Source organism: Zeugodacus cucurbitae, chromosome 6 (assembly GCF_028554725.1).
Source record: "Zeugodacus cucurbitae isolate PBARC_wt_2022May chromosome 6, idZeuCucr1.2, whole genome shotgun sequence".
NCBI lineage: Eukaryota > Metazoa > Arthropoda > Insecta > Diptera > Tephritidae > Zeugodacus > Zeugodacus cucurbitae.
The window spans coordinates 60206628-60221832 of NC_071671.1; positions in this window are offsets into that span (position 1 = coordinate 60206628).

Sequence of the window (15205 nt, forward strand, 5' to 3'; positions counted from 1 at the left end):
AACTATTCCAGCTTTGGAAGACAACATTTCCGAAGAAATTCGGGCTATTCCGGCCGAAATGCTCGAAAAAGTTGCCCAAAATTGGACTTTCCGAATGGACCACCTAAGACGCAGCCGCGGTCAACATTTAAATGAAATTATCTTCAAAAAGTAAATGTCATGAACCAATCTAACGTTTCAAATAAAGAACCGATGAGATTTTGCAAATTTTATGCGTTTTTTTTTTTTTAAAAAGTTATCAAGCTCTTAAAAAATCACCCTTTACATAGATTCTTAAAACTCCACTCAGTACTTTAAACTCTGACTATTGCCAGTCTACCGTTTCATGCCTAAATTTGATCCCATTACATGCCATTGTGCTATAGTAGTTATAGGTGATAATACGACAGCACAAACCTAAATTCGATCTTCGTTTCCGAACAAAACCGAAGATATTTCCTCTAATTTCTATCCTTTGGCAGATCATGTCAAACATTCGAGTGTACCCCTTCTTCGAAAAATTTCCAAAACCCACCAATCATTCACAAATGGCTAACAAGTTGATAAATAATCCTGTTTGTAGACTTACAGCAAGGTACATGTCATTAATAGAAGGGGAGGCTGATCAGTTAAATTTTGAAAATATAAAGAATTGGGAAATTTCAATAAATATCTGTAATCTATTAAGCTGTTTCTTCACTTTTTAACTTTTGAAAATATTTTATGTAACAGACAGAGCAATTAATATGCAGTTGAACTTCCATATCTCGAACTGCTCTAACTCGAAGTTCTCCATAATTCGAACTATTGAATTGGCAATAGAAGTCAAAATTCATACAAATTACATTCTGTAACTCGGAAGTCTCTCTAACTCGATGTTTTTTTAGTGGATTATGGTGATTCGAGTTAGAGAAGTTCCACTGCATGATATTATAAATAGGAAAAGTTTCATTTTAAACCCACTTGTAACCGTTGTCAGTAATTACAAACATATTTAATCAGAAATTTTCATGAACTTGAACTTCAACACTCACTCAAATTGGACTTTCGTTAGTTTGAAAACTCCACACACAAAATGTTAGTTTAGTAATCAATATTATTTCTTTGTATGTAGGGAAGTACAACTTCTATTATTATTATTGCTTTCCATTATTGGCGATGAGGTTATTGCCTGCTGCTAAAGATAAACACAAGCAACTAAACAGCGGGGTTGCTGCCGCCCGGCTGATGCTGCACCCTGATGGATGGATGCCCACATATATTTATGCATGTATGTATGATTGTAAGAATGTTACAACGAGCAGCCAGACAAAATCAATAACGAGATAAACACTCGCAAGCGGAACTATTATAAATACAACACCAACAACAACCACTTTTATTACAAGTGATAGCTGCGAGTGTACAACTTATGGCCACCGAACCGGCAGTTGCCTTCTCAGCAGTGCTTCCATATGAACTGCACTAATGAGATTACAGTTCACACAATATATTTATGAAATGTCACAAAACAACCAAAAATCACTGATAAAACATACAGCAAATGCACAAATGAAGTTTCCATATAATTTTGGTTTAATAAAGGCAACTTACTCGTACCAAATCCAAAATTATATGTATTTGTTGGTATGTTTGTACTCGTATGTATGCAATTCGTTTCAATCACTGAAGCTGCGACTTGCTGAGGAAGAATCTTTGGTCTACACTTATTTATTATAGGAACTTCCGTTTTCAATTAAATTTTCATTTATTTACACAGGCACATTCACACCCACTTAATTGGCACAATAATTTCACTTGAATATAATGTTTAAATAGCAAATAAAGAATGAAATTTAATTCGGTGAAAATTTGGGAAAATTCTAGTTGTCACAGCCGCAAAATTCACTTCACTTATGGCGGTGAAGCGGTCAGCCGGAGCATCTCGCTTTTGACATTTAGCACACGCTCTCTCTCAGTTGCTGTCTATGTATGCTCTCGCTTTCAGTTGCTTGCGCTCTCTTCCGCTGCGGTAGAATGCAGTGTGCGCTCTCATCATGCTGGCATTGAAAAGGCAATTGCATGCAGCCCCTAGCTGTTGTTGTTGTGTGGATGAGTGTGTGTGAAGATAAATGTTTATATTTTTGATTTTTATAAGCAATTAATTCTGCTGCTGTTGATGGGGCTGTGTTAAGAGTTAGAGATTATGTTAATAGCATAGTGTTAAGGTTAACATATTGTAATAGATTTTATGGAAATGCTATGTTAACTGTTATTAAACTAGTGTTTCGTTAGAATTTATGTTGGAGTTTACATGGAAATATGTTGTATGCATTAAATAATTTATATATTCTTTACATTAGGGTCAACCTTAATTACAAAAATGTTTAATGGCATTACAAAAAGCAAATTTGATTGTTAAATATTAATATTAAATTTAAAAAATAAATATTTTTTTTAAATTTATTTTTTATTTAAAAACATATAGATGAGGTACATATATAGTAAAGAAATATAGTTGAGACAGTCGCTATACTTAAAAATTTTGGACAAAATTTGACTTCTATTGCCAATTCAAGAGTTCGAGCTATGGAGAACTTCGAGTTATATGAGTACGAGTTATATAATTTCAACTCTATGTGGTTATGTTTTTAAGTATTAGTCCTTTCTGAGAGAATTTCCCAGATACATATTTAAATTAATTTTTCTATAAAAAAAATAATTTTTTTCTAAAGACAGAAGCATATATTATATATCTAGTAGAATTGTCATTTCTTTTTTAAGTACTTTCTTTTTAGATTACTATATTTATAACTCCGTTTATATTGTTAATTGATAACATCGCAACAAAATATAACAATATAACATAACAATATACATATGTACATATGTAGGTGCCCAAAAAAATTGTAAAAGAGACTTACCACCTTTTTTTAGATACATCAAATGATTGATGATGAATGATTGATGAATGATTTCTTTTGTATACTCTTTTTAATTGTTTTCCGACATGCCTAGTTTTCCTTGAAGAGATATATTACACTATGAAGTACTTCGTCCAAATATTGTTGATATTGAGACTGAGTCATAAGAGAAGATTATATCCATATTTTAGATTTTTTATTAAATTTTTTAAGTCCTTTTTTCGAACTTCGAACCCAAATACATATTTCGAGCTCGGAGGCTAATTTCGAAAACAAAAAAAAGTTTGGTTCAATACCCAGAAAAAAGTTGTTTTTGCAGTATAGTTTTATGAATAATTCGTTTAAATACCTTGTCTGTTTTTAAAGTGGAAATTTTATGGGAAACGTGATAAGTTTAATATATCAGAAATCTAGAAATTCAGAATATAAACTAAGGGTGAATAATTCGATTTTAAAAAATTTTAATGTTAAGATACATAAACACAGAGAGGTAAAATTTTCCCGAAATTAGCCTTAATTTATTGTTGAATATTGAAACATTTTAATTTCGACAAAATTTTAAATGGCTCGTTCTATTATTTTTTGCTGATACCGAAATAACTGGATAGACCTAATGCTCTCTTTATCTTCAAACTCTTTAGGCATATTTTAGTATCGTGCTTTGTCGGCCTTAGACAATTTATTGACTGACGATGGCATGCAAAATTGTTGCCAAATTTGATAATAAAAAATTGGCATATATATATACATATATATACTAGTGTATACTATAATATTTTATACACAAGAAATACACATTTTATTAGTGGGTGCAGTTTTTATATATCATACAGTTAATTTGTCGATAAATTAATTATTTAAAAATCTTCTGAGCAGCTGACAAACTACATATATAAATAATTATCGCATATATACATATATTTAATGAACTAGATATGTATATATGTATGTACTTAAGTAAATAAAGATAAAATATCTTCACACACACTCTGTTCTATTCACATTCGTTTCTATATACAAAAAGGAGAACAAAAGGTCACTTATGACGATAAGGAACTTCAAAGTTGGAGCAAACAATATTCACATTATTTTCACAACAGTACTGACAATCGGGGAAAATGTGCGATTGCAGCCATTGTGGCACCACTTGTGGCGTAAAACAGTAAATACGGCATATGTGTAATTGTTGTTGTGGCCTAGTTAGCTAAAAATTTTTATCGGCATTGCATTTCGTTTGTTCGCCGTTAGAGCGATCCTAGAAAAAATAATAACAAAAATAGAGTAAATAAAAAAATAAAAGATATGAGTTGGAATCAAATGAAACGCGCATATTTACAATTGGCACACACACACATATATAGAGACTCTGAAGCTCCAGCTTATAAGCTTACATGTATAAGTTTGTTTGTACATGTATGAGTACACATTCCTTTTAGTTGCATTGAGTTGCAATGACACATTTCTTCTGTTAGATTTTCTACATTCTCCTTTTTCCTTCTCCTTCCTTTCTTTGTTGCCGCTTAGACTGAGTGGCGTCGCTGAAAAGGGCAAAGCACTATGTAGCACATCGTTTGTGGGAGAGCGGTGCGCGGGCGTATGCGTTGCATGTTTACCATTCACGAGTGGGTGGCGGCGTCGCTTAGCCGCCAAGGAGTAAACTTACTTTGCATATTTCTATGTTTGTTTTTGTTTGTTGCAAAAATGCAAATGATTCATGCTTTCTTCCTCTCCGGCTATGCGCTCGACCCACCTGTGCTCACTGACTTTGAAAGTCATTCATGAATGAGACCACTTATGTTTTTATGCTGCCACCCACATGAGTCGGAGGAGGGGCTAGACTCTACTTATGACTCATTCGGGGAAGCATCATTGCAACATAATTCTGTGTGTATAAATGTCTGCTTGTGTTTGTTTGCATGAGTAATTGCGTGCTAGATTACCATCGTCCATCTCATACACATCAGATTTGGCTCGCAAGACTTTATTAGGCATCTAAGTGGGCACCGCTAAGTGGGCTTCTGCTGATTATGCGGCATTCAAATTTGCTAAGCGCTAAATTCAAGTGTTGTTCATTCCCAAAGATTACAGCACATGAATAATGCTTTGATAGTACTTAGTCTAAGGACCGAAGAGGGAGACCGATATGAAGGAGCAATAATGGGAAGTTACTTTTCAAATGTAAGACGGTTTGACTATCCTAAAAATGAGAAGCCAAAGACTGGATTGGATTTTGAAAACAATATTTTTATATATTGTGCGAGACCGTTCAGTTCCTTCAAAGATTGCCAAATCAAAGTATGTTATAGGAACAGCTTTGGTCCTGGAACACCACTAGTACAGCGCGGACCAAAAAATTACTATGGAGTAGTGAGGACAGAAGGGAAGTCTTCCACTTTAATGATAGCGAAAGTTGGGTTAAGGGTCATCACAAGGCGTTTACCAATGAGATTAGAGGTTTGGCTAAGAGAAATCAAGAACCCAGATTAAATGTTAGAACATTACCTTTGCAAATATGCATCATACATTGTGTCGGGACATCTTCCACGGATAATAAAATTTTGACAAATTAGCCTACAATGAACTCAAGAAGGCATCTGTCCAAATCGTGCGATATATACAACTATTTGGTTCAGCTGATGTTCTATATCTGGTGCCAAAAGTAGGTATCACGCTTGTTCCACTAAAGATATAGTTCGATTCCGGGTAACAATAGAGTTAGTTAGTTAGATAGTCATAAAACTGCTATGGTATTTCGTATATATTACACTTGGACGTTAGTTTCTGCTGAGATAATGAAAGTCTAAGTTTATCCAAGATTAATAGATGCTTTGTTTCGGGACTCTACTTGCCGAAAATATTGTAATACTTTTCGAGGAAGAGAGAAAACTTACTGCTAACAATTAACAAAAGCTTTCCGCTTCGCTTATATCAACAGTGACATATTTATTTCTCGACACCTGAAAACCAAAAATAAAATTTCATTGAAGTGCCATTCCCAACGTCAACGAATGAATTTTCCGTTTGCAGGCACGAAAAGTTCAAGCAGAACACCTGCATTGCCCAAACTGCAGGCCAACTAAACTTTATGGAACTATTAATATTTGCGCAACGCTTCTAATTAAGTGTGTACATAATTTGCCAAGCGTTGCGTCAATGATGACTTCACTTCCAAGAATACTACGGCCAAACAAAACAAAAATTTACTTCGATAACTTAGGAGCTGCTCAAAGCAGGCTGGTGGGCTGAAAAAATACGCTGCTTCGAAGAACTTTTTACACCTGAGTAGCCTGAGAAATGGGCGTGCAGTAAACAGCGCGTGGCCAAAGAGAAGATACTTAGAATGAAGTTTCGGGAACAGACAATTCATAAAAATTGGGTAAACAACAACATGCGATTGCTGCTACTAAAAATATATGTATGCCGCTACACCAGCGCGCGGCGACTTGCGGCTATTTGCAGTTGCGGAAATGCGCATCGCGCACGCAATATTCTCGGGTAAACAAAGTCAGGGCGGCGCTGTGGCGCGTCTCGCTGTACTGCCGAGCAGCCGAAATGCAGGCAGGCGGAAAATATTTGGCAGCAACTGGCAACTTTATGAGCTCAAAGCGATGAGAAATGTGCTGCCTCGCAGTGTGTTTATAAGTGAGGCAAGTGAAAGATAGCGAGAGATATGGGGCGGAAGATTTTTAAGTAAGTAGTAAGGCAGCAGCGTAAGGGCGGCGGATTTATGCTTGCTTCATTTCGTAAATGTTTTTTGGCCCATAAATGTCAGAAAACACGAACTGGTTTTTGCCATATTGCTGCTGATAATTCCGAAACTACTACATAAATATTACGAAAAATGCATTAGAATATCACAAGTAGAGCGCAAAATAAAGACCAGAAAAGTACAATACAGAAATTAATTGGGGCTAATGTGCAATGACATGAAGTCATTTCAGTGAGTACTTAGAAGGTATTAAGCAAGAAGTGTCGAAATGACAAGATTATTATTCATAATTATTATTTTTTCAAATATATAAGAAAATAAAGGAGTTTGCAAAGAATTTGACACAATTTTCTATTTTCAGGACGGTTGATTAGTCCAATGATTTTATTAACTCAAGATACTGTCTAAAGAAAATTCTTAAAACTACGGTCACTTAACCAAACCCAGACGGGTGCTACAACGAACACAGAAATGAGATACTTACATATATTATCTATAACTAAGAGACCTCATACCGACCGATCCTTGGAACTGCGAGATCACTTGTGTTCACTTTGGTAACACAAACTACTACTATTTTGAGGGAAGTCTGGTAGTGTTATGACATCAAAGGTTCAATAAGATCCCAGGTCATTGTGGCCTGTTAAGTAAAGGCTTTACCTTTTACAACCTGAGATTTTTAAGATTATGATGAGAGACTTGTTGAGTTTCATAACTCAGGGAAAGCTATGTAAGTGGATGGCTAGATACATAAGATGAGAATAGGTTTGATTATGATTTATAGTTCATTTCCAATGGGGAGATTACACGAGATCTTGTTCTTTGAATGAAGTAAAGTGATTTAATGTAGAAAGACGATAAGTTATGACTCCATCACCTCCTCTAAGCCGATTAATTTTGATACCAGTTGGACTAGTTCCCTTGAATGGGTAAACTATTGCCAGTATAGGTCTTTATTTTTTGTGGTGCTGAAGCGAGACGGCTGAGCAGAGATGATTCTATCTCATCTTCTTCCAAATAACTTCAGTGTGGGATAGAATCATTACCTCAGAGCTAGATAGAGACGTATTATTAGAAATGTAAGGACAACTGACACTAGTGAGATAAGATTAGCATCAAATAGTAGGTGGGGATTTATTTGTGTGTGTGAGTGTGCTTTGCAGCGCTTTAAAGATTCCTCTTTAGCAAACGAGTTTTTGCTGGGAAAACTCAAGGTCGTTTTGTAAATTACTGTACAAACAAAAACTTTGAAAGCGCTGCACTTCAAAGACAGCAAAAATGTGAAAATTGCTGAACGAAGTAGAAAGGAAAGGAAAAATTATATGGGCGTAAAAGATAGAGGTTGTAAAAAAATAAAGAAAAGCCCGCTGGGCAGCAAACCGAAACGGAAACATTTGGTGAATTGTTGTAAAAAGCCAGCGCAGCATACCACAACCGCAACACAGAGAGCACAACAAGTGGTAGGTGGGGGAAGAGGGAGATAAACGCCAGCTATGTGCTACACTACTATGAAGGCACGTCAATTAAGGACAGCGGGGTGTGACGGCAAAAGAAAAATGCAAGACTAAGCCGAATGACGGGCAAAAGTAGATGGTGAGTGGAAAAGTGAAGAAAAAATGATGGAAACCTGCATGTGGACAGACAGAAAAAAAAATATCGGAGACACTAAAACCAAGTGCTTACATTGCTATATATGGCATGTTTGTATGTGTGTGTGTTTGTGACAGCCAGTGCGCCCATTGAAGTGCAACTGCGACGCTTCGACACACACAGAGACAAACACAGAAAGGCACAAACAAGCGCACACTTTAATTGCACATTTCCACAAGCGCATATAACGGTTTTGAAGACTATAAAAAGTATGCTTTGTTGCACTCGCACACATACACACATACACACACACCTATACGAACATAAGCAAAAAAGTAGCTCTCGAGAAATTATGCTGGCATTCTTGTTTTTTGTTGTCATATGATTTGCATTTAGTACCGAAAAGCGTGCGGCAGCAGCAATTGCAGTCATAAAACAAATACAAAAACAATAAAAAATGTGCATCTAACAAACTGAGAATGCAGTTAAAAGCACTAAAGCGCACAATGAATGAAAATGAGCAAAGTGTAGCACAAATGCGTGTGCCTGATTTTCTGAATTGCTTTTGCAACTGGCATACGCACTCATACGCCATGGCGTCCCAAATAATGTGGTATATGGATATATAAGTGTACGTATGCGAGTGGTTTGACAAGTCAGTCTTTTTGGATTTTTTTTTTGTTCGGCGGAAGTGAATTTTTACCGTGGTCTAAAAGCATATACACCCACTTTATCCTTCTTTGATGGAATTGCTCCTTGTTGTCTCTTGTACTGTTATTAGTCTCCAAAAAACTTGTAATCGAAATTATCAGACAATCTTGATTCTAGGTCCATACATCGATGCCTGGATGAATTATTAACATCTCGGAAGTTTTTATGTCTCAAAGCGCCATCTAACGTCTAACGCTGGGTCACTAGAGCAGTTGCGAGCTTGGTAAGCTCTGGTTTACAACTAAAATCTGCTCGGTTGAGAGATTCTTTAGGCCCCTAGTGGTCGGTGGAACTACATGCACTTCGCATGGTATTAGTACTCACCAGACACTGCGGAATAGGCGTACATGCCACGAGGCTAGGAAGCCAGCCGGATGCAAACTGCTATAGCTGTATTAGACGAGCCATGCGAATTTACCGGATGATACATTAACCGCCTCATAAAATTTGTGATACACTCAAAGCGCTTCGGCGATACGTAAAGATCTTGTTTTCGATCCCTATTTAGGAGCCTTCTGATACAAAAACGGACTGACACCTTTAGCTGTCCAAGTGGGATCGAACGAACCGATGTTTTCCTAAAGTATGTATGTATGTGATTGGCGTTGCAACCGTTTAGCCGGTTATAGCCGAATCGACGATAGTGCGCCACCTCTCTCTCTCCTTCGCAGTTCGGCGCCAGTTGGAGATCCCAAGTGTAACCAGGTGGCTCTCCACCTGGTCCCTCCAACGGAGTGGAGGCCTTCCCCTTCCTCGGCTTCCTCCGGCGGGTACTGCATCAAACACTTTCAGGGCTGGAGCGTTTTCGGCCATTCGGACAACATGACCTAGCCAGCGTAGCCGCTGTCTTTTTATTCGCTGAACTATGTCAATGTCGTCGTATAACTTGTACAGCTCATCGTTCGATCGTTCCAATGTTCTGAGGACCATAAATCTTGCGCAAAATTTTCCTCTCGAAAACTCCTAGTGTCGTCTCATCTGATGTTGACATCGTCCAAGCTTCTGCACCATAAAGCAGGACGGGAATGATAAGCGACTTATAGAGTTTGATTTTGGTTCGTCGAGAGAGGACTTTACTGTTCAATTGCCTACTCAGTCCAAAGTAGCACCTGTTGGCAAGAGTTATTCTGCGCTGGATTTCGAGGCTGACATTGTTCGTGTTGTTGATGCTGGTTCCCAGGTATACGAAATTAGCTACGACCTCGAAGTTATGACTGTCAACAGTGACGTGGGACGTGACCTGAAGAAGTTATATAATAATAACAAGGGGTGTATGTATACATGAATGTAAGAGACATTCGAATAATCGCACCCAACTTAAGGTTTAATCATTCTATTTGAGCTTACTTGTTCTTTACATTTGTTTTTGGAGTAAGAAAGCATTTTCAGATAGAATTTGTATAATATGATTTATGGGTTTGAAAATTATGTTCGTGATCTCCGTTCATATCTTAATTTTTTTAGTTGATCCGCCATATATGTATCTCAATCGCACCTCGAGAAAAGGATCCCTTTAAAGCGTTTTCTTTATTGTTTGCCATATTTTGAAGATGATTCGGAGCTTTAAACGCCCAAAAGACCAATAGTTATTCAGAAACAAGTAAGGCATATAGCTGAGTATTGACTATTAAGTGACCAAACGTTAAATACAACATCCCGCCTGATATACCAAACTCACCTCGTAGTCCACTACATATACAACCACCCACATTGTGAGCAAATAAAACCATGTCAACCAAAAAAACTGGAAAAGTAGCACATCTTTTTTATGACATTTTCTTCTTCTACTCGTAGAGCGTACACACACATATGTATCTCAACATATGTAATATGTATATGTATATTACATTTCACCCTTTCAGCAAAAGTCAAACACCTTTGAGTGTGTACAAGCAAACCACTGCTAAATGTGCTTAATTACAGCCACTAAAGGCCAATAACTCGTTGTCAATGCCTCAGCTCAGCACGCTGTCTTCAAGCGGCTGCACCCAACGGCACATTGATAATTATGCTCCTTAAGCATTTTGGCGCTCCTTCAGGGAGTTGCTTTCTTGCTCCGCACACGTATAAATTCCTTCGTTTGTATGACTTCAAGTCCTGCACGCTCCATGACAACTGTAGGGAAAATAAAATCAATACAAAAGGCCACCCACTAACTTGTAACGGTGGCAAATACGCCCTTTATGGCAGTCATTGTCGCTCGCTGAGCGTTTGGCGTCTTGCCGGCGGTCTCAAATGGCATATAAAAAGAAAGCGGAGTAAATATGTGACATGGAATACACAAATAAAAAAGGCAAAATGAAACAAAGAACCGCTGACAGTGCGACTTCAGCGTTTAAGCAGACAATCGTCTTCAACTTGTTTCCGGTATCCTTTAAGCTTATTATGCGTCCTTAACTGTGGTTATGCGGGTGCGACTTGATACCCAGCGGGGAAAAGCGATCACGAAATTTACTTTATTTAATGTAGAATCAATGATTTTGGTAATCAGATGTAAACCTAAACGATTTCGAGGTCATCTACAGTAATTTCTTGTGCACTTATTCAACATCAGCCTAAATGTAGGCAACGATAATGAATTTTGGCTTTATTGCAGACAATAGTTCATATTGTGGTCATATATTCAGCAAATTCTTTGGAGGAACTCGTCAACTGTGGCAAAGAATACAAGAGAGAAGCTAAAATCTTAATATTTTTACTATTAATGTTCCTACAGGTAACATTCTTACAAGTAGCTTCTGTAGCTGTCTGTTTAAAAGGGTTAAGATGCTTCTGTGCTGTGACAAGACGTCTTTCTTTGTGAATGTCACTTAGTCACTTATACTAAGAAAAGTACATACAAACATACATATATTTGGAAATGCATAATTATTTAGCAAGGAAGTAACTGAATGGTGAAGTCAGTGGCCATCTTCATGAAGCCATTGACTTTTAATGATTCACTTCACTTTGGCACTGCTGTTGTTTTTGTGAATTTAAAGAAAGTAAGGGATTTAAGGGTAAAGGTTTTAAAGGATAAAAAAAATATAAAAATATTAAACAGTGAAGTTATGGAACCACATCTCGGATTATTGGAGAAATTTTCGGAATCTCAAATAGCTGAATTATTTATAATTAATAAAAATAATTCCAATTGAACTCCTGGTCATATTTTATGGAACCTATAGTGATCTTCCGTTGCTCAAACTTTCGACCTTCGTTAATTAATAAAGTTCAAGATCTTTTCAGTTTAAAATAAATATGGATCTTGATTTTAAGAAATTTGGCATTCTTCCGATTATTATATATAATATATATCATGATCATATGTACTTCAAGTTTGAGTTTCTTGCCAATTGAGACTAATCTAGCCTAGACTAGATCTTTCCAATTTTAACCACATTCAGAGTCATTCTTAAAACACTTACATTCGATTTTGTTTCGAAAATTTTTTAGCCGTTTTTATGGATTTCGGATGACAGATCTGTCTTTATAAAACTAATTTAAGCCCTAATCTGGAATTTTTAACTCCGATTTGATTGTAAAGCGATTTGGAACCTCCTTTTTTCCAAGAAAAAGTAATTTTTCAGAGCATTTTTCACAGAAAGAGCTCATAAATCATTATATTTAAATAAAATTATAAATATATATATGTATAGACTATGTACCGTTAATCATATTTCACTTAATATACATATGTATGTGTATATATATACAATATACAAGTCAATAAATGTCTTAGCCACAAAAGAAAATTTCCAACTACCAAATGTAATTAACGATACCCCAGAATATTAAGCGTAATAACGCACACTAACTCAGTAAGTAATACACACATACAGGAGCACTCATACTAACCTGATAAATCGGATATATCCAAACAACTCGAACGACTTTTCGTGCGTTGTAAGAGTGGATGTTGTAATGGCTGTTGTTGTTGTTGTGGTTGATTTATTGGCGACTGATTGACAGCGCTGCCATTTGCGGTGATGCCACTGAAAATATTATTACACAGGCTATCAGTGGCGCCCGCACTCAAAGGCGCACCGCCACTGCTGGAACCCGAACCGCTGCTGCACCAATCCGCCTCCATGGCTTTGGATGCACTGCGCTTGAAGTGTTCCAGGAAATTATCAATTTGCTTTTCAATCGAGTTCGATGGTGAATTCTCCATAATTACGCTTGTGCATTATTGGTAGGGAATCAGAAATAAATTACTTCACTTGATTTGGATTTTTTTCTGTATATTAATTTTTTTGGATTATTTATATTACGTATATCCAGCTCGCTGGCATTTGAGGGCAGTTAACGCGGTATAACGTGTAACTATGTCACAAATGCTGCTTCTTCTACAGTTGAAGGTCAATTAACTTCCACTGCGTGAACTTTTCGCATGCGAACGACGCATAATAGACGCCCTCTTGGCGGTGCCATTAGCGATAGAGGAGTGGTTTAAGGGTGTTAGAGAGCGCCACAGATTTAACTGGGTAGTTGTTGGTTCACTTTGCTACTTGGGCACTTTCGGGAAGACCTTGAGGTGAGTATTTATACTAAAATATAAATTTTTTCATAACTTTTTGTAATTTGCACTGATTTGATTAATATTTTATGAACTTGTGAAACACCCAATATTTGCACTCACTTCGATTTGATTTATTTTTCTTTGTGACTTATCTTTTCCTGGTACACTTTTTAGATAACTGCAAAACAATTTTACACGCTCTTACACTCAAGTAATTGCTTTTAAATATATTACTTAACTCGGGACTTCTTCATTCATCTAACAACACTTTTCTTTAAATTCTATATAAAATTTTTACAATTTCTTTATTTAATTCTCCAACGAAATACCTCCAATTGCGACACTTTGATTCGTTTGATGAACTTAACCCTCGTACCACACACGTCTATTTACATATACCGAATACACACTCGCGTCACACAGCACTTCAGTTAGGCCTTGTCGCGTCGGCTTCTACATATATCCTTCATATCCACTTTTAGGCGCGAGCACTCGTTTCACTATTTTCCTAGCGCGAATTCCATGAATCTATTTATTTCCCCAAGGCTCAACCGTTTGTGAGCGTAGCCAGCGTTGAACTGAAGCCACGGAGCGGCGAATTTGTAACGCTGAGTGGCGACGTAGCATGCAACGGCGCACTGCACACGACGTCGGGAACTTTTCGCACACCCCACAACCCCTTTCTTTTGGTTTTCCAAATATTCTACACACTTTATTGTTGCGCTGGAAATTTATGCCGCGCTGCCTCGCCTGCTGCGGCGGCTGCATCGCTGGGTAAATACGGAACCGGCGTTAAAATGCCAGCGCCACACGTGACTCTAACGCCGTTGGTTGGCAGCAAAGCGAATGCAGCAGCAGCGTCGACGCCGACGTCAGAGCGAATCGCATTTCTTCGTCGATTTGCGGTTTGTTGTCTCTGTTGCTTCGGTTATCTTATTTTCTTTTATTTTTAATTTCTTTTCTCAAGACGCCTAGCGAGAGTAGTTGTTGCTATTGTTGTTGTCATTGTTGTGGGTGGCTGTAGCGTAGTCATGCGCATTGCTTGCATTTGGCGGGCGAAAATAATCAGCTGTGCGGCGATTTCAAATCAAAATATTGTAATAGATTGTTAATGTGCAAGGAAAATCTCGATGGTGTCGACAGAAGTTGACTTATTTTCATTTACGATGATTTAGAATCTGATTATTTAAAAATTGGTGGTTTAATAAGATCATGGATTGAGCCTTACTTGAGGCAATGAGTTCTTAAATCAAGTATTAAAAAAATAAAACCGGAAAGATATTCTATAATTCCTTCACATTCAATGATCTCTGCTTAGTACTGCTAACTTCTCAAAAAAGGATTTAATAGATTTAAGATATAAAATATTGAAAAAAGTCTTTAGCTAGGAGAAGAGTCTACTATTTTGTCTATTTAATTTCTTATATAAATTCTACCGACAAACTTTTGAAAGACTTAATTTCCATCTAATGGAAGGTTACGACGCTATGTTCCAAATTCCTATGGAGTGAAAGTATTGGGATCCTACGAACTGAGACTTTTTTAGTATCTCATTGTAATATATTCCACAGCACTATCGGAACTGTATTTCGAAGCCAGTCTGGTCGACCCGTGAGTAAGACAGATGGTTTGAAGACATAATGTGATTCGATCGTAATTAGAATCACGGGACATATGTTCTCATGGGATATTATTCATGTTCGTTCTTATCTCATAACTCCTAGGGTTCTCATATTTTGGGTTCTTAAGTCAAAATGGTGTCGTTTCGAACCCGTTGAAGACTGATAGAAAATTATCACTTCTCATGAGGAA